We start from the raw sequence: 23,286 nt of genomic DNA, 5'->3' as shown, positions 1-23,286 counted from the left end.
CCCCCTCCCCAGGGGGAAACGTGAGACCCAAGGGTCATGAAATTCACAATTTTGGTAAAGCACCTTAAGACCCTTCCATCTATGAAGAGTATTTGATTCTACCATATCTGGGTCTTGAGAAGAAGATTTTTGAAATTTCAGTCAATTCTACCCTTTTTGGCCCCACCCATCAGCCCAGGGGGGTCAGTCAGGGCTTATATGTGCATACTATCAAACTGCTACCCAATACTTATGATGCTAATCTAAATTGAATTACTTCCAATGGCAATTAAACAAATGTGGGTCCAAAATGTGATTTCCCTATATAAACTGTAGTAAAGTTTACCCCCTCCCCAGGGGAAAACGTGAGACCCCAGGGTCAAGAAATTCACAATTCTAGTAAAGCACTTTAAGACCCTTCTATCTATGAAGAGTATTTGATTCTACCATATCTGGATCTTGAGAAGAAGATTTTTGAAATTTTAGTCAATTTTACCCTTTTTGGCCCCGCCCCTCAGGCCCCTTGGGGCTGGGGACCATATAATTCACAATTTTAGTTGACCTTTGGCCATGGAAGGTTTCTGCAAAATTTCATTGAAATTGGTTTAGGGGTTTTGGAGAAGAAGTCGATAATGTAAATTGATTACGGACGCACGACAGACGACGGACGACGACGGACAAAAGGCGATCGCAATAGGTCACTTGAGACTTTGTCTCAGGTGACCTAATAAGGAAATGTAGTTATGAGAGGTTTGTGTTGAGAACTGATGACAAATCTTCAGTGATACTGGATCAACAATGGGAGGTAACCTCCTCCCTTGAGGTAAACAACTGTAAAAGAAACCTATTGGAATTGTCAGGACATCTGAAGCTTGTGGTCAATGAGCATGACCATCCTAGGTTCTTCTATTCAACATTATTAAAACGACTTTTATTCTGCCGAATGAAGCCAGTCACCAGTATGAAAAGCTTTGTAAGTGAACATTATGAAAATGTTCCTAATGTTCTAGGCGAGGCTATGTTATTAGCTGATTTATAAAACACTTGTACGGAGGAGAATGAGACAAGCTTCTACATGAAGTCTAAATGAACACTAGGAAATTGTCCTTATATAATTCCAAGGAGACCCAAGATATAAAAATTGGAAAAGCAATGTAATTAAAGGAAACATTGATTAAACAATTTCAAGGTGGTTGTGAATGAAACCCCTCCCTGTGACATTAATTAATGTTATAGCAGGTCTCTCCATAGCTGTATTTCTCTGGGATTAAAAAATCAGACGGATGAAATTGTCCAATCTGATACTTGGAAACGTTACAAAGTCTGAGAAAATGAGGAAAGAAGAATGGCATTTAGGTACTGGTGTAGACCTAACAAGGCCCACATTCTTACAAATGCAATGTTTACTGTAACCCACCACGATGGATTAGAGAATTGAATTTGCATCTCCCCACTCCCTCCCATAAAGCCATATTTCCTACCTGATCAATAGACCTGGTGTCACTGACAAGGCAAGGTCCCCCAATACTCTAATCCATTATAATGTGTTGGTGAGTTATTGCTTAAACTTATTTTTAAGTTTCTGAACATTTTATATTGAAAACGATTTGGCTGGTACTGACATATAGCTCCAATACAACCTATTTGATTAGCTCTATATTATTTTCTCACAGTTTCTTTGTGAAGGGGTAAACGGCAGGAGAAAAACTGAAGCTTACAATTTTTCATTGACATTCTATAGACAATGCATCGACACGTATCATGGAAATTGATAACTTCGGAGTGAAAAGACTGCAGCAAGTGGTGACAAGTTACCAGGATAAAGTATAGTTCTTGTTACAAATACGGAACATTGAATTCGTTTTACACAGTAACAAATGCATTCTTGACTACAAACAACACAGCGAATCAATGAATTAAAATGTGCTGTTTGGGTATTTCTGCTATTCTAACCATTATTTCAAATTACCATAAAAATAAATTCAAAGATATTTTGGCTTTGTTAAGTGGCCATGGTTTGAAATTCAAATGAAAGTTGTAACATTCGGATAGAGCAAGGCTACATAATCAAAGATGATTCATTTGGTTACAATTGTGTTAAGCTGTTAATTACAATCAACTCCTCGGCCATTCATTACACTGCAGAGGTGTTGGTTAAACATTTTACGTTCATTGCCTGGTTACACTTTCTATCACTCTGATTGGTTAGAATCCTAAGCTACAGAATGTGACCATTTGAGGAGTGGTGCCTTTTAATTTCCCATTCCTCTATTACCACATTATCTGAGATGTTATACCATAATGAAAGCTTTGAATTTGACAAGTATTAAGTTGTTTATTTATAAACACTTAAAAAATCAAAAAGCACGTAATTGTTCAAATAGTATAAACGTGTGCCTGCCATCCCCGACAGCCATGTCGTAGATCAAAATTAAACCTAAGATGGCAACTGATACTTAAGGCATGTGTAGAAAGTTTCATGAAAATCTAAATATTTCTTTAACAGTTATTGCACAGCTTTCCATGCTTAAATCAGAGCTGGTTGTTGTCAGACATAACTAATTTCATATCCAGACCAAAATCAAGATTGAGCTGGTAATGGATACTATAAGTGTTTTGGATATAAGCAGACAAAAACAACAATTTGGATATAAGCAGACGAAACAACAATTTGGATATAAGCAGGCAAAGCAACAATCTGGGTATAAGCAGGCAAAGCAACAATTGGGGTTTAGAGTTTGAACATAGCTGTGTGAATTTTTCATAAGATCTTATCACCTCCACCCTATTCCTGTATGGTCTAATACTGGGTACAACAATAAGTGCTTGTTATATTTTAATGCTATAACTTGAATAGGGATGATATCTGATGTACAACAAAGCGTTTAATCACCAGGGAACTAAACACTTGACTGATGATGATGATGATGCATCACGACAATTCGACCCTTTTTTTGAGGTCCTAGTTTTTTCAACAAAGGGGATGTACGTTGTCTGTAATTAATGGATATTGTTGTTTGGCATGAAGTTAAAATGAATCACAACTTATAGCTTTCTAGGATAAATAACAATCGAGACAAATATTCAGTTAGAATTTGTGAATTTCAGCACTTTTCTATCATATATACATTTTCCAATAATTTTTAAGCAATGACTTAGATTTAAGTTCTTTTTATTGCATGTACGTGCTAATAACAATTTATATTCACAGCAGTGTACATTTTTCTGGAAACTTACAGTAGACGAAAAAAGATAAATAGTGGTCCTTATTGACAGATTAAAAATATTCTCCAAAATGAATACTACCATTGTTAGATTCCAAGATGTACAATAACTTTTATTAGAATGGCGGTAATGTCAAAAGTATGGAGGAGAATTGTCGAACCACATGGAAGCTTGATATTGCTTGATCTTGTGGACAATCTGACAGAGGCTACTAAACATATATAGGAGATCTACCCTACCAGTGATGACCGAAAAACCATTCATGTTGAAATAAAGACAAGCCAAAACATCAGATAATAGCAGCCATCAATAATCTCCATCTTTCAGCATCGACATCATCCACAAAATTAGTAGAAATATTGGTCTATGATTCTGTATCTTGGGAAATCCAATAGGGCGGTGATGGTAACAAGACATACAGTTTACACTGCATCAATCACAGAGGGACACGCTGGACAAGCAATCGTTTGAATCTGTAGGAGTATACCCCGATAACACCAGTGATGGATGGGAGACTTAGTTAGCCATGGAGATTTCCAACACTCCATCAGATATCAAACATACTGTTACCAGATGTTGCCATCCAAATAATTTCGGCCAAATATGCAAATACTTAGATCTTACAGCGTTATACTGTTCCTCTGAATACATCTGCCCCTTCCAGAGAACCTGATCCGGTCCTGCAGAGAGGAGGAGGGGACCAGAGTGGAGGAAATGCTTGCATTAACCAATTCTGTCACACTATAATGGATGATGACAAGGATAGGAAGCTGATGGAAGTCTTGGGGTGATGTCTGAGCTGACTGTCCGCTACTGTCTATTTCCTTCGGCAATCCTGTTCAAGGATTTCAACACGCTGAAACCACCAGCACGTAGAAAACATGGCTGATAGCTCAGATACTGCTAACGCTAGACTTGATTCCCTGCAACAGTATTCTTTATCATTTGAGGTTTAAGGGCTTATTATATGGCTCATTTAGACAGAGATGAAGGACGAAGTAAGTTGTTCATCTGAAACACCTGGACACCAAAACATCCTGAGCATGAAAAATGTATAAGAATTCATTCTAGAGTGTTTTCGTTTATCATGGGATTTATCTGTTAGAAAAATTGGTATACGATAATTGATCCTGTAAACAATTTTCATAAAGATAAAAAAACCTGTTAAAGCCACCTAACTGCATTAACGTAGCAATATATACCCATGTCGCAATCACTGACAGATCTGATGCGAGTTCTGCCAACGTTTTACCTGTAATGGTCGTCTCGTTAACAGCATGTGCAGGTATACTGTTTCAATAGATTAAGCGTATGACAAATGTGTTTTTCACTGATGTAGAGATGTGACATTTTATCCACATGTTGCTCTCCAGTTAATTGCCTGTGTTATCATAACGGTTTAACACTTAATATAAAACGCAGCATGTCAAATCAATTCAATGTTTAACCATACATATCACGGAAATAAAATATGCTATAATGTATGCAAAACACCATATAACAAATGTAAACTGTCATACTTATCACAAGCTGGACGTGGCAATGAATACTTTAAAACGTTTAAACACCTCATATCATGTCAGAGAAATGCTTGATCAGATGTGGCCATGTGTTTCTCTGCACGTGTGGGACACACCTAGCCAATAGTCCTCTACTCTCTCCATATTAACACTTTTCCCCTTGTTAAATCTTCTATTATTCATTCAAATTTACCGATAAATCTATTTGTCTTAGTATTGGTATGGCCACTTGTACCATTTTAGATTAAAATTCTCCGTACAAGCTGGAAGACATGCAACAGCAATAACCTCCTTACTATGCTACTGATATCGGACCATCGTACACCACATATATAGCCATATGATGGTACTTCTCTATAGCATCCTACTGCTACGTAAAGAGATCCCACAATCTCATCTAAAAGTTAAATAATTACTTACTTTCTAAAAAGTGAAATCTCATAGCAGAATGGTACAATTTCATGGAAAAATGGTACAATTTCATGGAAGAATGGTAAAATCTCATGGAAGAATGGTACAATTTTATGGAAGAATGGTACAATTTCATGGAAGAATGGTACAATCTCATGGAAGAATGGTACAATTTCATGGAAGAATGGTACAATCTCATGGAAGAATGGTACAATTTCATGGAAGAATGGTACAATTTCATGGAAAAATGGTACAATCTCATGGAAGAATGGTACAATTTCATGGAAGAATGGTACAATCTCATGGAAGAATGGTACAATTTCATGGAAGAATGGTACAATCTCATTAAATTTTATCTCTTGAAATAACTGAAAAATCTCTTTAAACATCTGCATCTCAATAAATAAGAGGAAAGTTCATAAAAAAATAATAATATCTCTTTAAACAGCAAATGGAATCAATTTCAATTTTAATGTTTGTTGAATATGGTATGGCACACTTTATTTTCTTTCTTAAAACTTTAACGACAGGACCTTGTGACCTTGACCGTCATAATCTGTGTTCCGAGTTAATTTTCTATTTAAGACCATCAGACCTTATATAAACATAGGTTAGCAGTCTGTCATCCCAACATATGTGAGTCTGGTACATCTCATGCATTCAGAATCACTTTATTTAAATATGTAAGTAATGCAATACATATTACAATGTAATTGCTAGCTTAGCAGTGACTATCAGTTGTGCACTGCCTTGAGGTACACATCTGTGGAGCTTGTAAAGATACAGTCAGAGGGTCAGTCATCAGTAGGCAATATATTAACGAAAAATGTAAAATGTCATTCTTGTGGTGGTTCTGAACTTTTGCTTTCAGAATCAAGTGCTTACCTCAATTTCACCTTGTCTGGATTTTTTTGCCTTCAGGAGGTGTTATTTGCAGATACTTTAATATGTGACTATGTTTAACAACGGTCAACTGACCACTGAGGACGTCCGTTTTACACCAGTCAACTGACCGCTTAGGATACCAGTGCTACCAACACTGGTATATGAACTGCCAAGGACATTGACCCCGCTCAACATCAATGCATCCAGACAGGACGTTACAACATGTCCACATTACCATATATTGCTGTCTTGGCACTGGTGATGGACATGTTTTACATACATTGCCCTTCAGACACTCGTAATTTCTTGGTCAATCAGATATGTGCGGGATTAATCTTGGACAAGTAATACCTACATCATTACTGCGACCTGTAACGCAATACTGTCTTACTGAAATATAGCACATTTATAATCATCTCAATGGAACACTTTTCTGGGAGTTCTGAGTTCTTGTCCTTGATTAGAACTTTGTTTAGCAGTGTTTTGACAGGTTAATGTTTTAGTTGACAAGATATGCCTTGCTGTAAAGTAATCTAAAGGAGTTTTTTTGCTTGGAATTTCCAATTTGATATCATGCATTTATAATTCCTAGATACCAACACTGGTAAAGTGAAGGTAAGCAGTGGCTAGCTCTTAGTTCAACCTTTGGAGTATCTGTTTGCTTTTTTTGTTTTTATTTCATTTGATTGCAACTGATCAAATTTTGAACTAAACAACTTTAACTCTATAAAATGTAAAGTAAAATATTTTAAACGGAATACATGCATGTGTCTAAAAGATATCTTAGGTGAATCAAAGGTTAAGTCACTGAATCTCTTGCCTTTTTGATGTGGGAGAAAACTGGAGTACCCGGGGAAAACGTGGTTCAGCAGGTGACCCAATACCTTTTCACGTCCAATCGGGGTATCGAATCCCAGCCACCTTGGTGAAAGGCAAGTGCCTTATCCACTGTGCCATCCGATAGCCCACTGTTGGATTTCTGGTGTGACCATGTCATTTTAGAGTGTTTTTATCCCCTGTCCAATAGCACCCAAAGCTGTGGGTTCTGTGTCTCAATGTGTGTAAGAGATACCTTTGTAGAGACAGCAACAAGTGGAGGCCAGAAGAACCATTACCAAGGAAGCTTCCTTCTACAGTAGAATCAGTACCAAGGAAGCTTCCTTCTATAGCAGAACCATTACCAAGGAAGCTTCCTTCTACAGTAGAATCAGTACCAAGGAAGCTTCCTTCTACAGTAGAACCATTACCAAGGAAGCTTCCTTCTACAGTAGAATCAGTACTGAGCAAGCTTCCTTCTATAGCAGAATCAGTAGTGAGGAAGCTTCCTTCTATAGCAGAATCAGTACTGAGCAAGCTTCCTTCTATAGCAGAATCAGTACTGTGGAAGCTTCCTTCTATGGCAGAATCAGAACTGAGGAAGCTTCCTTCTATAGCAGAATCAGTACTGAGGAAGCTTCCTTCTATAGCAGAATCAGTACCAAGGAAGCTTCCTTCTATAGCAGAATCAGTACTGATGAGGAAGCTTCCTTCTATAGTAGAATCAGTACTGAGGAAGCTTCCTTCTATAGCAGAATCAGTACTGAGGAAGCTTCCTTCTATAGCAGAATCAGTACTGAGGATGCTTCCTTCTATAGCAGAATCAGTACTGAGGAAGCTTCCTTCTATAGCAGAATCAGTACTGAAGAAGCTTCCTTCTATAGCAGAATCAGTACCAAGGAAGCTTCCTTCTATAGCAGAATCAGTACCAAGGAAGCTTCCTTCTATAGCAACTAAACAAATTGAACAAATGCAAGATAAGCTTGTTTATTTTCTTTTTTCTTTTTTAATTTGACAGATACAGGACATTTTATTCAGTTTTGTGCTTAAGTGAAAAAAAGCACTACTACTGGGTCTTCATATGCTCTCTTTGTATATACCCAGCAGTTTCTTAGCCCTATCAACACCTTACAGCCATCTCCATCACTGGGCGCTGTCACATTACATAATTTGGTTGCAGAGGCTGCAGTGCTTCATCTCAACACTCTGGCTCAGATCTGTACGATCCCAGTTTGATGTGTGTCGAGTTGTGTCACAGGTGCAGACACTTTAGGTAAAGTGTTTATTGGGAACAATACTTCATCACGTGCTGTTTGTCTGCCCAAAACATGTAAAACCATAAACAACAAAACCTGTGAGAGCACATGAGTTCAGGACTGTTTCACCCAGAACAAAACCTAGGTTTACATTCATCTATCATTAACAGAACCTATATTTCTAAACTTGTTTGACATAATGTATTTCTCACCAGCTTCTGTGCACCACTGATATGATTTGTAACAAACACTGTACTTTTCAAATCTATTTCTGTTGCTTGTAAACATGATGCAGTCGTATTAACATTGCTAAAGAATGCCCTGCCTCCCTTGACTAATCTGTTAATCAAAGCTGCTACCTCCATCACAAGATGACACCCCCTCTCAAACTGTAATCATTCTTTATTTCTCAATTTCCTTGGCTTAATTCTGGTTGTTCTTTCATTTTTTATTCATGTTTCTGAGTGTGGTTCCTCTTACAATATTTCTACATTTTCTGTGTGACCACACGAGCACTCCATCAAATGACAACAGCCCCTCTTCAGTCATAATAACTGTGCTAGCGATTAGTTCCAGCTCCACCAGTTCTGTTTTGATAGGGTCCTTCTTCAAACCAGACAAGATGCTTCATCAACATTCAGCATTATAGCCGGCCACAGGGACAGCTGGAATTTGACACTACAATTCTATCTGAGCGTAGGTGATTGTACACACCGTGACCAGGATAGGGGTGCTACATCATTAGACACTGTCTCCTAACACCCCTACTGATCTGTTAGCCTTACCTCATTGTGGTCACTCAGTGACAATTACAGTAGGTTTGCCATTACTTGCCTGTGTCTCCAATGCTGGAGGTATATCAGTCAGCATGCTAGTCATCATTACGGTACTTCTAACAGACATATGTTCTCGTTATTCTCCGCTCTTATGGGATATAACCAAACATTATAAAATGTCTTCCCTATCCATCAGTGTTTCTTTCTTTTTTTATTTATCATGATCACAAAGTCTGTAACTTCATTTGTATCTAATAAATTGTTCATGTCTTGTACATACAGTGTTTAACAAAGAATAGCCCACTTGGCATTTAAGCCTAAAATAGCAAATTCAAATGTGGGTGGCAAAGACAAAGATAGATTGAATAGGATGTGTGCTGATTTAAAATAACCAGTTACATTTTCTCCCACACAAAGTAGTTCTTTATTCTTACCCATATATTTATCATATGAAATACTTGAGGGCCTATAGACAATATAAATCTTCACTTGTATACTTCTTGTACAAGTAAATAGTATCAACCTCTCCCTAATGTACCCTTCCTCTAGTACCAGTAAATAGTATCACCCCTCCCCTGTATCCTTCCTCTAGTAAAAGTAGATATCATCACACACACACACACCCACACACACACACACACCTCCCTTGTACCCTTCTTCTAGTGCCAGTAGACATTATCACCCTTCCCTTGTACCCTTCTCATAGTACCAGTAAATATTATCACCCCTCCTTTGTACCCTCCTTAGAGTAACAGTAGATAGTATCACCTTCCCATGTACCCTTCCTCTAGTACCAGTAGATACTATCACCCTCCCATGTACCCTAACTCTAGTACCAGTAGATATTATCACCCTCCCTTGTACCCTAACTCTAGTAACAGTAGACATTATCACCCTCCCTTGTACCCTTCCTCTAGTACCAGGAGATATTATCACCCTCCCTTGTACCCTTCCTCTAGTACCAGTAGATATTATCACCCTCCCTTGTACCCTAACTCTAGTACCAGTAGATATTATCACCCTCCCTTGTATGCTAACTCTAGTAGCAGTAGACATTTCCACCCATCCCTTGTACCTTTCTCCCAATAAATGGTCCATATCTTTATATATTTATAGATAAACAGTGTGCAACCACCCCCTTCTTGCACCCTCTCCCTAGTTGACTGTATATGTAGAGTTGTAACGGTGCCTCCTTGGTGCCTCCTTCGGACCAATCAGACGTATTCCTCTGATGCAGTGGCTGGTTCCCAACATCCCGCCTGCTGCTTTGTGATTGACAAGGACGTATTTGCATTGATCCTCTCACATGCAAGTGAAACTAACACCTGTCAATTGTTCACCCATTGATGTGTGCCTTACAGACACCACCTCTATAACGCAACAACAGATATAAAAGTTTTAATCTAAAGAGAAAAACAATCATCTATTCTAAAGCCTGAACAAGTGTTTGTGTAGTGGTATATATATAAAAGTTCTGTGACTAGGGATACGTATATATACTAAGTCTGTGTATGTTATGGTACTGTGCTGTCACAGATAAATCTGTTTAACCGGACACGGGGATAAGTACATCTCTCACACAAGGTAAGTCATTACTCGTATAACTAACAATAACACATGATAATACCGGCCCTGAGTCTGTACACGGGATCATTGGCTGCAGTCAATCATCCCCCGATAGCAGGATATATTATTTTAATGCCACGATAGCAGGATATATTATTTTAATGCCACGATAGCAGGATATATTATTTTAATGCCACGATATCAGGATATATTATTTTAATGCCACGATAGAGGATATATTATTTTAATGCCACGATAGCAGAATATATTATTTTAATGCCACGTCTATTTTCCTTTAAAAGATCTGACACTTTTGTAATGGATCTTTTCCTGACTCAATGACACATTTATGAAATAGCTGATTAAAAAATAAAAGCAAAGAAATTGAGTTGCAGTAACAGAAATTAATGATTATTTCCAATTTTTTAACCAAAAATAAGAAGTTTTACATATAATAAATGTGATAGATAAAATTTAGGTGTCCATATTTTTTATATTACTTGGAAGTTGAATTGACTTAGAAATAAAGATAAGTTAATTTTAAATCAGTGAAATGTTTTTATCAGTTCATAATTGCTGTGAACTGTAACCATTTTGCTTCCAAAATGATGCCCCCTGACCTTTTAAAATAGATTAATGGTGTTGAGTTTGCCCCTGTTTACTTACCATTACTGCTAACTATGTATCATAGAAATCATTAAAGGGCCAAACAGGATGAAAATATAACGGGGCAAAAATTTCCACTATCACAAGATATTAATAATTACCGGTGACATGATCAATACTAGCAACTAGTTATAAAAAGGCTCAGCAGACCTAACAACATAGTTCTGTGATGAATATTGAATGAATTCCAGTAAAAAGACTACCATCAATCCAGTTGATTGCCCTCAAAAAACTTAGCAATCAAATATCAAATACCACTCAAAATTTCTGAAAGCTAATGCATTTCACACATTAAAACATTTTCTATCTAGGAATGAACCAAAAAGTTTATTTCTTAGAATGTTAAGAAAAAAGCAGGTTTTTAGGTAGTACCATGTAATTAACAAAACAGATAAAGTTGGTGGTACTAACAAGAAATGACAGAATACTACAAATCATGGCTACCCTAAACTCAAGACTCGGGACTCGAATCATGACTACCCTAAACTCAAGACTCGGGACTCGAATCATGACTATACCCTAAACTCAAGACTCGGGACTCGAATCATGGCTACCCTAAACTCAAGACTCGGGACTTGAATTATGGCTACCCTAAACTCAAGACTCGGGACTTGAATCATGGCTACCTTAAATTCAAGACTCGAAACTTGAATCATGACTACCCTAAACTCAAGACTCAGGACTTGAATCATGGCTACCCTTTACTCAAGACTCGGGACTCAAATCATGGCCACCCTAAACTCAAGACTCGGGACTCTAATCATGGCTACCCTAAACTCAAGACTCGGGACTCCAATCATGACTACCCTAAACTCAAGACTCGGGACTCGAATCATGGCTACCCTAAACTCAACACTCTTGATGGATGGTTACTAAATATTCTGTTATTGATATGCCACCACCGAATTCATTTCCAAGGTTAGCGTAAACTAGACAGACATCCCTTGCTATCGTACACTAGACAGACATCCCTTGCTATCGTTATTGTAGTATTTGCTCACTTCTGTTACTATGTGATGGGCGGCGAGTATTTACCAGGTAACTAAGAGATGGGATGGGCTTTGATTAAGGTACATTTTCCTCACAAATGTGTGAGGAAGTAATGAACAGGGCTTGTAATGATGATGGAGGTGATGTTAATGACTGCCGGTGTGTCTGTTTTGTCTTAATTACCGACAGATTAACACCTGACAGTAGCCAAGGTCGTATCTAATTTAGAAACCAACGGGATACAAGTCACCTTCCTGTTGCTCCTCCTACCGGTTACAATTATTTTATTTCATTAAAAAGAATTCCTTCATTGCCATTAAAAAATTCTTCTTTGCCACAGTAATTATTGCCTAAAAGACAGCACTTATCATTACCTCAGCACAGAAATAATAAACCAGGGCAAGTTAAGAGAAACAGATACTATAACAATTTATCCAGTAAAGTTATTCTGCCAAGTAACATCTGTGTCCTGGCCTCAGTTCAATGTGTTTTAGGGGAAAACTAGAGTTTTCTTTGATAAAAAAACTACTGTATACCTAGTCAAATATTCGCCCAGTTAAAATTAGGCCCTTCACATGAAATAATGATAAAGGGTAAACTGTGTACTAATATTCACTGTCATGATTACTAAAATCTATTAGCTGTAACTAAGCGAGATCAGGTTACCTTAGTTGAGGGATAAGATTCTGTAACATAATCCCAATTGAGGCACCAGTGAAGGTTGGGATGTTACAGAATCTTAGCCCTGGACTGGGATAACCCAATCTCGCTACGTAATAGGTAATTGATTTTTTCTCTTGCACCGTTTAGTTTGAAAAAGCTATCTAATTTCGCTTGAGACTACAAGTATCAAATATCAAATAAATATGGCCTCTACACTACTTAAGCTACATTTGAATGTTTCCGCTAAAAACGAATGACATTGCTGTGTAAATATTCCGTAAAATGTTGCATAAAGGTACATGACAGACTGGAAAAGAAAAATCTAGCACAGGGTATGACGTGGGATATCTGTCTGCAATGCAAGAAAAATTCATCCTTACTGCGGAGAGCTAAAAAGGTGAAAATTACATTCACTGTTTCCTTTCAGAATTCCATAAGTTATTTCCAATGATTACAGGACTGCTAATATCAATATACAACTAGGTGTCATTTGGGTATAAGTGTGTAGTACTGAGGTGTTTTGTGAGTATAAATGGAGGGTACGACTGTGTTTTGTGAGTATATGTGTTGAGTACTGAGGTGTTTTGCGAGTATAAATTGAAAAGTGTTTTTCTCCTTCCCGCACAACTCCAACAACCCAGGTGAAGTATAAAATGGTCTGGACGTTGTGGTATCTGTGCTGTAGCATTTAAGTTAGGTGGCACTATAAATGGTATCGTTGGAAGCACAGTCCCACTACAAACAGAACACAATACATCTCCAGCACACACGCAGGCATACACACATAGGGAGATATTAGCCAGGTGGTATAGGACTAGTAGTAAGCGCCTGATAAGTCATCTCCTGCGAATTCCTCAATATTGTATAGATTGATATATATGCTAATTGTATACATTTTTATTAAATTGTATAGCTATGTACTGTAAATCGCTTTAGAATGGCTTATGTTAGCTAGATAGGGCGCTATATCAAATGTTGTATATTTATGTATTTTATTTATTATGAGAAATAATTGTTTACATAATAGATTGTGGTCTCACCCAACTTTCAAAGTGATGCTCTTAATCTGGCAAAAGATTGTGTTGTAATACCTGAAACAGGCATAAGTCATGTCTATAAATAGACTAATAAAGTCTGTTTTAATCGATCAGACACCACTTACAATTCAACAATACCAAAACCTATAACTGGTCAATATTTCATGCTTTAAACTTGAGCTGGAAAATTAAAACTGGTAAATCTTTAGCAAAAAACTTGAACTAGTAACCTAAAGATTTCATCTTATTCATACATATTAGTTTATAAAATGCGATTGAAAAAGAGGCCATTACTGTTTTTGGTACCTCCTGGAGAATGACACAATAAAGATTAATTTACCAAAAAAAAATATAAAAAAAATACTACATTTGTATGTATGTATATGTACTTGGGAATTAAGGAGTATAATTGTATTTTCTTATTTCTTGATATGATATTTTGGTGAAATTGATCTTCATTAATTATAATACATGTTTATGATAATCTCACATTATAAAAAGACCTCCTGAGACACGTGACTGTTACATTATCTGAACCAACGTGATTCCTTTCATCAATAGGGCAACAACACGGTAAACCCTGCATACATTCAAATTTATTTTCCTTTTTCAATTCCTTTTCAATTGATGTTTTCTTTTCCAGTATTCCACAGTTATTTCCCTACAACAGTAAATTAAAGGAAGTCAAAAACCAATTTCCCCCACCAAAACAATCAGTCAAGGGCCCAATTAAGATGTCTTTCTATCGAAATTTGTGACACAAGGTAATTAGAGGACTCCTGACTTCCATTAAACAAATATCCGAAGTGTTGTTTATGCTATTACTTTCACCTCCTACAGTACGGATTGCCCCTACGGTAGCCCCATTAACTTTGGAACACAGATGTTCCTTCAACCAGCAAAGGCTACGACACGAAGTTACATAATGATCTACCATTAACACAGATAACTTCAAAAGGTAACCCCAGGAAAACAACAGAATGTGTCCTATATAGCCATTTGTCTGGCCTTGATAGGTGATGTTTGGGCCCCGATTCAATGTATACTCATGCAATGCACATTTGCAAATCAATTACAAAGCATATGTCACAGACATAAGACGTCACCAACTGTCACTTGATAGCAAGAAAACTCTTGTGTAAACAAGCAAAAGACCTTTCTAATAGTCACTTGATGGCACGAAAACTCTGGTGTATACAAGCAAAAGACCTTTCTAATAGTCACTTGATGGCACGAAAATATTACGTTCCCAATCTTACGTCGTTCCTTACTGTAATCTCATGGCAACACAATCTTATACAGAATCACAAGACATCCAATTTATACCAAGAATCACATGGTATACGTAAAAGACACCCAGGCAGGCGTCATAAAAATCATATACAATGTACAAAGAATCACAACACCCACCTGGCGCCAAAAACTACTTATAAATAGAATTGACAATCCTAACTCGACCATTCGTCACAACAGAAGTCTTATACATAGGATTAATTACCCACACAGCCACCTGATGACATCAAACTCTTAAACAGTACATTCTGCTTTATATCATTATCATTTGTTAGAGGAAAACATGATTCCTGATAATAAGGTTCGGTAGTGAAGATTATTTGACAAAGCATTTTTTTTTGTATGTCTTTTTCTTTCATTTAAATAATAAAACTGATAAAATTTGTATGTTGTATCCTTGACAGCAAGATGTATTACATTACAGTTAGATTGAGTGAGTTAACTATCCTAAATCCTCAGTAAGACTGGACAGGTCCTTTTAATTACATTAATAATGGCCTTGTCTGTACAAGTTTCAACTACACCTGGGTACACTTCAGCTAGGAGTGGTGTGCAGAGCCTGGAACACCTATACTCAGGTTTGGAGTACATCTAGGTTAGGGGTACGTGATAGAAGTGTTGTGCATGAGTAAGGAATATACCTAGGCTAGGATGATACTTGGCTTTCAGTTCACTCTTGCTCGGAGTGTCTGCTTGGACTTTGAAAACATCCAGGCTTGGAGTACATCAGAGCGAACAATACACCCAGGCTAGGAGTACTCCCCATACACAAAGTGCAAAGACACATGATCTTTCATCTCTAAACCTAATGTATTAATTGACTTTACAGATTACAAGTAGATAGATTAGTATTATGTCCAACAGTCAGGGAAATCCTCCTGGAAACAGAGCCTCTATTCCTCCAGATGATGAGCGTAGGCAGGCATGCTCCAAGTCCCCTTATCACCAGCGACAGATAGGTGAGAGCTAGATATCAATACCTCTATGGAGCTACACATCTGTTTGTAGCGGGGTAGAAGGGCACCGACACAGATTCCTGGAGCTTTTATCTACCTACACATCCTTCAGTGGTGATTGGCGAATTAATCTGTGTGGAGATCAAATGATTCTACCTGATGAAAACATTTATCCTAGCTTATTGAATGATACTTATGCCCAATCACTTATTAATGAGCAAGACATGATTGAAAGTAAGAGGCACTAAAGACCTGTTTATTATTGACATGCTAACAGCTGAGACATGATCTCAAGTAAGAGGCACTAAAGGCCTGTTTATTATTGACATGCTAACAGCTGAGACATGATCTCAAGTAAGAGGCACTAAAAGCCTGTACTAATAGCTTAGACATGATCTTATGTAAAAGACACTAAAGGCCTGTACTAAAAGCTGAGACATGACGTTAAGTAAGAGGCACCGAAGGCCTGTACTAAAAGCTGAGACATGACGTTAAGTAAGAGGCACCGAAGGCCTGTACTAAAAGCTGAGACATGACGTTAAGTAAGAGGCACTAAAGGCCTGTACTTATAGCTGAGTCATGATCTTAAGCAAAAGGCACTAATGGTCTGTATTAATAGCTGAGACATGATCTTAGGTAAGAGGCACTAAAGGCCTGTGTATTTTTCACTTGCTAACAGCATGTCGCAAAAGGCACTTTGCCTATTACTGTGGACATAGAGGATAAGCTCAACACTAACACACACAACAAAACTGGAAGTGTTAAATAATTCTATATATGCACCTTTGTACTTCATTAGGTTGTTATCACAGCTGCTAACACAAAGCCTATGATATGACAGTTTTAATATATTGTAGGACTGACAGCCACAGTAATTTTAGATGACTGCACGTGGGATACATTCAATTTATTAGTAATATTTTTCTGGAAATGTTTTCATAACACGAGGCCCAGAGGGCCTGTATCGCTCACCTGAATATGTTTAAAATAATTGGTATGAAGTAAAGATATAGCACTCCATGGTAGGTGCTTTAAGTACATATGAAATTTCAGAAAGATCCATCCAGTACTTGAGATATAGCGAGAACAAACTTCAAACAGAGCCCCACCCCTATGCCCCTATACCCACCAATTATACAAAATTGAGACACCTTGGCCCAAGGATGCTCCAGACTAAATAAGGAAAAAGTCCCTCAATCTCGCTGGTAGAAGAGGATTTTAAAGGTTTTACCTCTATTTCCCCTATTTGGCCCCGCCTCTCTGCCTCCAGTGGGGTTAGACACACCGTTTATACAAAATTGGTTCCCTTCGGACCAGGTGAGCTAAAAATTATGATGATTGTTATTTTTTCAAGACTTAATCAAAACTCTATATTTATTTTCCACATCAAAGCTATAATGTTAACATCAGCAATGTTTCTTCCTCTAAATGACAGTTTTAATACATTGTATGATTGATTGTCACATTAACTATAGATGACTGCACAAGTGATACAATTAATTTACTAATAATTCTTGTCCAGGAAATAATTCTATTTAAATACAAATTTTCAAGGTTTTATCAAATTTTCATGTTTATTTTCATTGCAAAAACTACGTAATTATCAGAAAAGTTTCTTTAGATCCATATGATTATGAAAAATAACTCCTACCCAAAATGACGATGGTAGCAGGCTAGTGTTTCCATGCTAGTTTATCCTACAAAGATAACATCCCCCTATCACAAGATTTCTGCCTTTACTTTGTGCATGTTGTGACAGTAAGCAACAAGTCAGCCTATTTCCTGTAAAATAAAAGTCATTGCCAATGAACTTCAGTGTTAAATAAGAATTCTCCGCAGATCCAAAAACATGCAACCTGAACATGATCGTAAACTTCACTGTGCGCCCAGACGTGTACTAAAAATGCACACAAAGAAGGTGCTAGTGTGAAGTTAGACGAGTCATTCATCCAGCCATTTATACATGCAAATAAAATGACATTGTTTCTTTCTACAATCCATGATCTAATTATTTATGGCACACACTGCTGGATAGGGGATACATATAAGGCAGGCAAGTAGCAGTCTTGTGAATGCCAAATCACTCACAGGGCTATATATTTGCAGAAGTAGGTTTATGCATTGCGACAGGGATGGCCTTCCATACCTATCTGTTCTAATCACTGACCGGTAAGAATCTCCACAGAACCAAGGCTGCCAAACAGCTACAATATCTGGCCCTAAGGAGTAGCACTGTCCGCAGAAACTAAATTAGATGTTCTTTCTGAATGGAGCTATGTTTGTGTAGTTTTTGTGGAGAAAATATTCCGCCAGACATCTACATCACCATTGTTATATGTCTGATCACCATGTAAAGGAAGAGAGTGCCACCTCTACTTTACTGAGCCCTTGAAAACTTATTTTCCTGTTAACTATGCAGCGCTTCCTTTATATTCATACAACTATATAGATTGCAAGTCTTTTAAGGGCTAGAACATTTTGAAATTTTTCCAAACTCTGTTTCAGAAAAGTTTTAACATTTCAAATGTCATAACCAGTTGCACAGAGGATAATAAAAACAACCTGTTTTATGATCAGGAGGTCCTTAGATAAAACCCCTGTGGCAACAGAGATGTTTTCAAGAATCAAGAAATAATTACAAGAGATATTTTTCCTTCTTTTTAAGCCTCTTTACTGTTTTCATAACAATTCTTCTGAATATGAAAACAGGGAAACTTCTCATTATAATTTATTAGGAAAATAAAATAAGGACATATTATTTTATCTTACTTTAAAAGATTGACAAAAAAACAGAAAACTATTTATTAATCAACTCCTTCATGGAGACATCTGTTTTCAGATCAAACAATATTCGAATCTGAAACAAAAAGAATCAAATTATTTCTCCAAGTTATTGAATAGGCCAAAATATCCCTCCATCATGTATATTCCACATTTACACTGATCAGTTTCAAGCAGTGATTTCAAATTTCCTGAAATGAAAAAGAATTGATTTCCAAATAGGATTTTTACCATTTATATTCTAAATAATGACAACTTTTTAAAAATTATAGTAGAAATATTTTGCACTCCACACACATGATCTTGGTTATCAAAAAGCTTAAAGCAAATACCAGCGGTCCTTCAAAAGTGATCTTGATTATCATGATGCTTTAAGTAAGGAAGACTCCACACCATGCTGGTAGAACACCATCACTCACATCCGGTCAATTTTGTCTCGGCTCGACCTGTTATTTAACCATGGAACCTTAGCTCAAGTGGTCATCTAACAAACAAAACATTGATACCAAGTCAAAATAATTAATCTCAGTGGCCAGATCAATTACTGTGAGGAGCATGCACTTTCAGTAAGATCAGAAGATGTGGGGAGTTAAGGCTATGACATGTACACTGTATGTCTCACCGTGGAAAATCAATCGAAGTAGTGATTGGAAAACAAAACACACCCTTGATAGGAAGTTAAGTGAAGCTATAGATTCAACAGATTCTTACCATCTTCATCACTTCATGGCAAACGTACAAGCCATGCTGAGCTGGTTATTTGTACAATTGAATCAAAATCTGTGACAGCCACACTGTTCAACATGGGAAACGTTTATAAATGGTGTATACCGGTGATACACGAGTGCCTCAAGTCCCTTTACAGTCCTTTAAAAATGGGGAAAGCAAAATCTATTTTAAATATTGACTTGTTTTTATAAAAAGTGATCCTTACAAAACTTGGAAATGAATTCCTTTGTCATTATTTTTCATTTCTCTCCATCATTTCAGTCTCATTAAAACGACAGAAGACAGTGGTTAAATAGCATGCAGAGTGTAAGACATATAGCTTACTAAACTTCTAACTCAATGAGACAGCGCCTTGAGGTGTAAATGGACTTCTTACGTGTCAATATCTCTTCCTTAGATGTAAATCAAATTAAATTTTAGCAAAAAACCTAACTATGGCAGATTAATTCTACATAATCTTACCATTTCTGTCAAATTCATTTATGAAAGAATTCTTCAAGAAAATTACATCCAATTAAATAGACATTCAGCTGCACATGGTTACAGTGTAATTATTGAATGGAGTTCTTGATACTAACAGAACAAAAGTAGGTACACACACAACCTGTCGTAACACATAATTGGTCTATTTTGGTCCCAGCTTGCTTGTAATGAATCACGAAAAAGGAAAATGTCCATTTTTTTTGTGAATTGAGATATTGTTATCACACGAAAAGCATCAAAATGAACATGAGCTGTCAACTAGAACAAAAAGAGACAAAAGTAGAAGTATCCTGTGTGATTCTTGTTTACTGTGGTAACAGTTAAAGCTGTGTGTAGCAGACTACTACACCCACATCTCAACGACAAAACAAGGATCGCACATCAACATTTCAACGACAAAACAAGGACCTCACATCCACATCTCAACGACAAAACAATTAAGGACCTCACACCCACATCTCAACGACAAAACAATTAAGGACCTCACACCCACACTCAACGACAAAACAAGGACCTCACACCCACATCTCAACGACAAAACAAGGACCTCACATCCACACTCAACGACAAAACAAGGACCTCACATCAACAGCTCATCGGCAAAAAAAGGGCCTCACAAGGTCCCGGGAGAAAAACCACCGACCTACGGCCAGTGTCTGGTGACTGCTCCACGTAGGTCTCGAACCTGCGACCCAGTGGTGGAGGGCCAGTGGTAGCAGAATACCAGACGCCTTAATATAACCACTTGGTAGAAACTGATACAAGCTATATCTGCCTGACACATCTCGGGTGTCGGAGGTAAATGCTCCTCTAACATGTACCCACAGTTCACTAGTCAACTGTCCTCCTTATCCCTTCCAGGCGGAAACAGAACTGACAGCTAACAATCCACTTATTACTTCAAAATATACACAAATACAGTCTAAACAGTGTCGTTATTTCATCAATCATCAGTGAACAATGAAAATTCTCTTTCATTTTCATAACAGATCTTAAACTGGTAACACCACAAAGAAATTCAAAACTTTATTTGGCATTAGATCATATCCCAAAGCCATTTTTTGTATCTGTTTGGTGCTTTTTGAATCTTACATTGTCACAGAAACATAGAGAGTGGTATCTTATACAGAGACATCACTACCACATGTGTTCTTTGTTGACAGGATGCCAGACATGTCCATATGCCAATTCATACCAACGATTACAATAGGGCTAAGACCAAGGAGGCATTAACCTCTATCAGTACGACTCTCTCTCTATAAATACACAGTTCCTCAGAAGACCTGGTCAAAGATAGGACTGGTTTCATATGACCATGTAGTTCTTCAGACTTTCCACCCAGGTCCAAAAAAGGACTGGTTCTCTTTGAAAACCTTGTTCTTTAGAAGAACTGATTAGAAAAAAGACTGGTTCTATTAGACAAAAATAAATATTCCCCACTTTAGTAGTAAGACAGAAAATATTTAAATGTCCTGCCCTCAGCAATGCATCAGGCTAGACATTTAAGAATTTTACCCCTTGGGTTGAGATTTTTCTGTCTTATCCTTAAAGTGGGGAACTATTATATTAGACATGATCTCCTACATGGGACTAGTTTTCACACTTCCTGTACGGGAAAGACTTTCTATTAATCTTCCTGTGGACAACCAGCATGAAACATTAGCACATGACAAGCTGTAAGTTACATATATATCAGTGTACAGAAGTCATGAACTATTTGTTGAGCTAACAATAAACCTCTTTACAGACTGAAAGAAATAATGAATTATCATAGGTGTGTACAGAGTATCACCTACAGTAAACCAAACAGGTGTATATATTTATTCTAAGAAATATCTTGTAAATCATATCGTAAAATTTGTAATTTCACCCCTATCAATTCCTCGTTATCTTTTCTCTACTCAGCATTCAGGAAGCATCAAAGTTTCAAAATTTGTGTGCCTCACAGGACTAGTTGCTCTTAGTAGTTTTCCGTGATAAGGGCCAGGTGTTCCGATTTCAAGGTCATCGTTTGACTGACCTTACCTATATCATAAATTGACTGATGGTCTCTACAACTGCAGAGATTTCTTATAAAATTCCTTTCTTTGTATTTTACAAAAATAAAATTTTCCAGAAACATCTGTTTTGGAGTGATACTGACATTTTTCACAGTTTTAAAATGAACAGTTGCAGGGTTTATCAGTTTTTTTTAGGAAATGGACCATCAGTTGAAACTGGGGAAAAAAAAATCAATATGACTATTTCTTGTGTTGAATAGAAAAGAGTAAAAACACAAATATTCATTAATAGATTATCTATATTGTAAATATATATAAAACGTAACTTTCAGAACCATTGCAAACACACACTCTGAACAATCTAAAGAGTCATGAAATTTTTTACATTATTAAGCCAAATTTTTTAAAAACACTTGTTGTAATGTTAATGTTTTTGAAATTTACCAAGTCTTTTGCAGGGGAAATTTAAGGTGTAGTTCAATACAAATAACCTTTCATTAATCTGTGAAATCATGTAGAAGTAGGAAGAAGAGTGATGAAAATAATTTCTGAAGCAAGTGTGCATCACAAAATACTGCCAGTGGCAATTATATAGACATTTAACACTTTCATTCCACAGACAATAGAATATCCAGCCAGTAGTTAATAATAAATAACCATTTACTGTCTTGTACCCGAAAGACGAAACCATTAAATGACCTGCAGATTGATATTATGGACATAGTCTACAGTATAACGGTTTTCACTCATTCAGTCAATCTACCAACACAACAGACCTCAATTCCTCAGGGGTTGAAAAAACAGACACAGACCATCATATGGTCAAACATACTCATGCAACCACCTCCATTAAGAGACCACCTGTGCCAAGAGACCACATGTAATGTGCCCCAATGTAGTAATTTCATTGTGAATTAAACCTGTGTTAAGAGACCCCCTCTGTTAAGAGGCCACCTGTTTTAAGAAGCCACCTTTAATGCACCCCAATGACAATGTAGTAATTTCATCGTGAATTAAACCTGTATTAAGAGACCACCTGTGTTAAGAGACCACCTGTGCTAAGATACCACCTGTGTTAAGAGACCACCTGTGCTAAGAGACTACCTGTGCTTAGAGACTACCTGTGCTTAGAGACCACATGTGTTAAGAGACCACATGTAATGCGTCCCAATGCAGTTATTTCATTGTGAATTGAACCTGTGTTAAAAGACCCCCTGTGTCATAGGACTACATTTTGGACTTCCCGAGGGTGGA

The 23,286-nt window shown here is 37.1% G+C and overlaps 2 protein-coding genes across 2 annotated transcripts in view; one reads left to right on the top strand and one right to left on the bottom strand.

Moving 5' to 3' along the window:
- LOC110466325 (cleavage and polyadenylation specificity factor subunit 2-like) overlaps positions 1 to 23,286 on the bottom strand; it is a 202,499-nt gene that overhangs the window by 136,357 nt on the left and 42,856 nt on the right. The window lies entirely within an intron of this gene.
- Positions 10,142 to 23,286, top strand: part of LOC110466327 (neuropeptide Y receptor type 6-like) — a 40,159-nt gene continuing 27,014 nt past the window's right edge. Inside the window, exon 1 of the mRNA XM_021522745.1 lies at positions 10,142 to 10,452. The gene's annotated coding sequence lies outside the window, so the exon portion shown is untranslated. The remainder of the gene's footprint in view (positions 10,453 to 23,286) is intronic.

Source organism: Mizuhopecten yessoensis, unplaced genomic scaffold, assembly GCF_002113885.1.
Source record: "Mizuhopecten yessoensis strain PY_sf001 unplaced genomic scaffold, ASM211388v2 scaffold11131, whole genome shotgun sequence".
Classification (NCBI taxonomy): Eukaryota; Metazoa; Mollusca; class Bivalvia; order Pectinida; family Pectinidae; genus Mizuhopecten; species Mizuhopecten yessoensis.
Note: the sequence above shows the minus strand (reverse complement) of the source record. Positions and strands in the feature narration are given on the sequence as shown.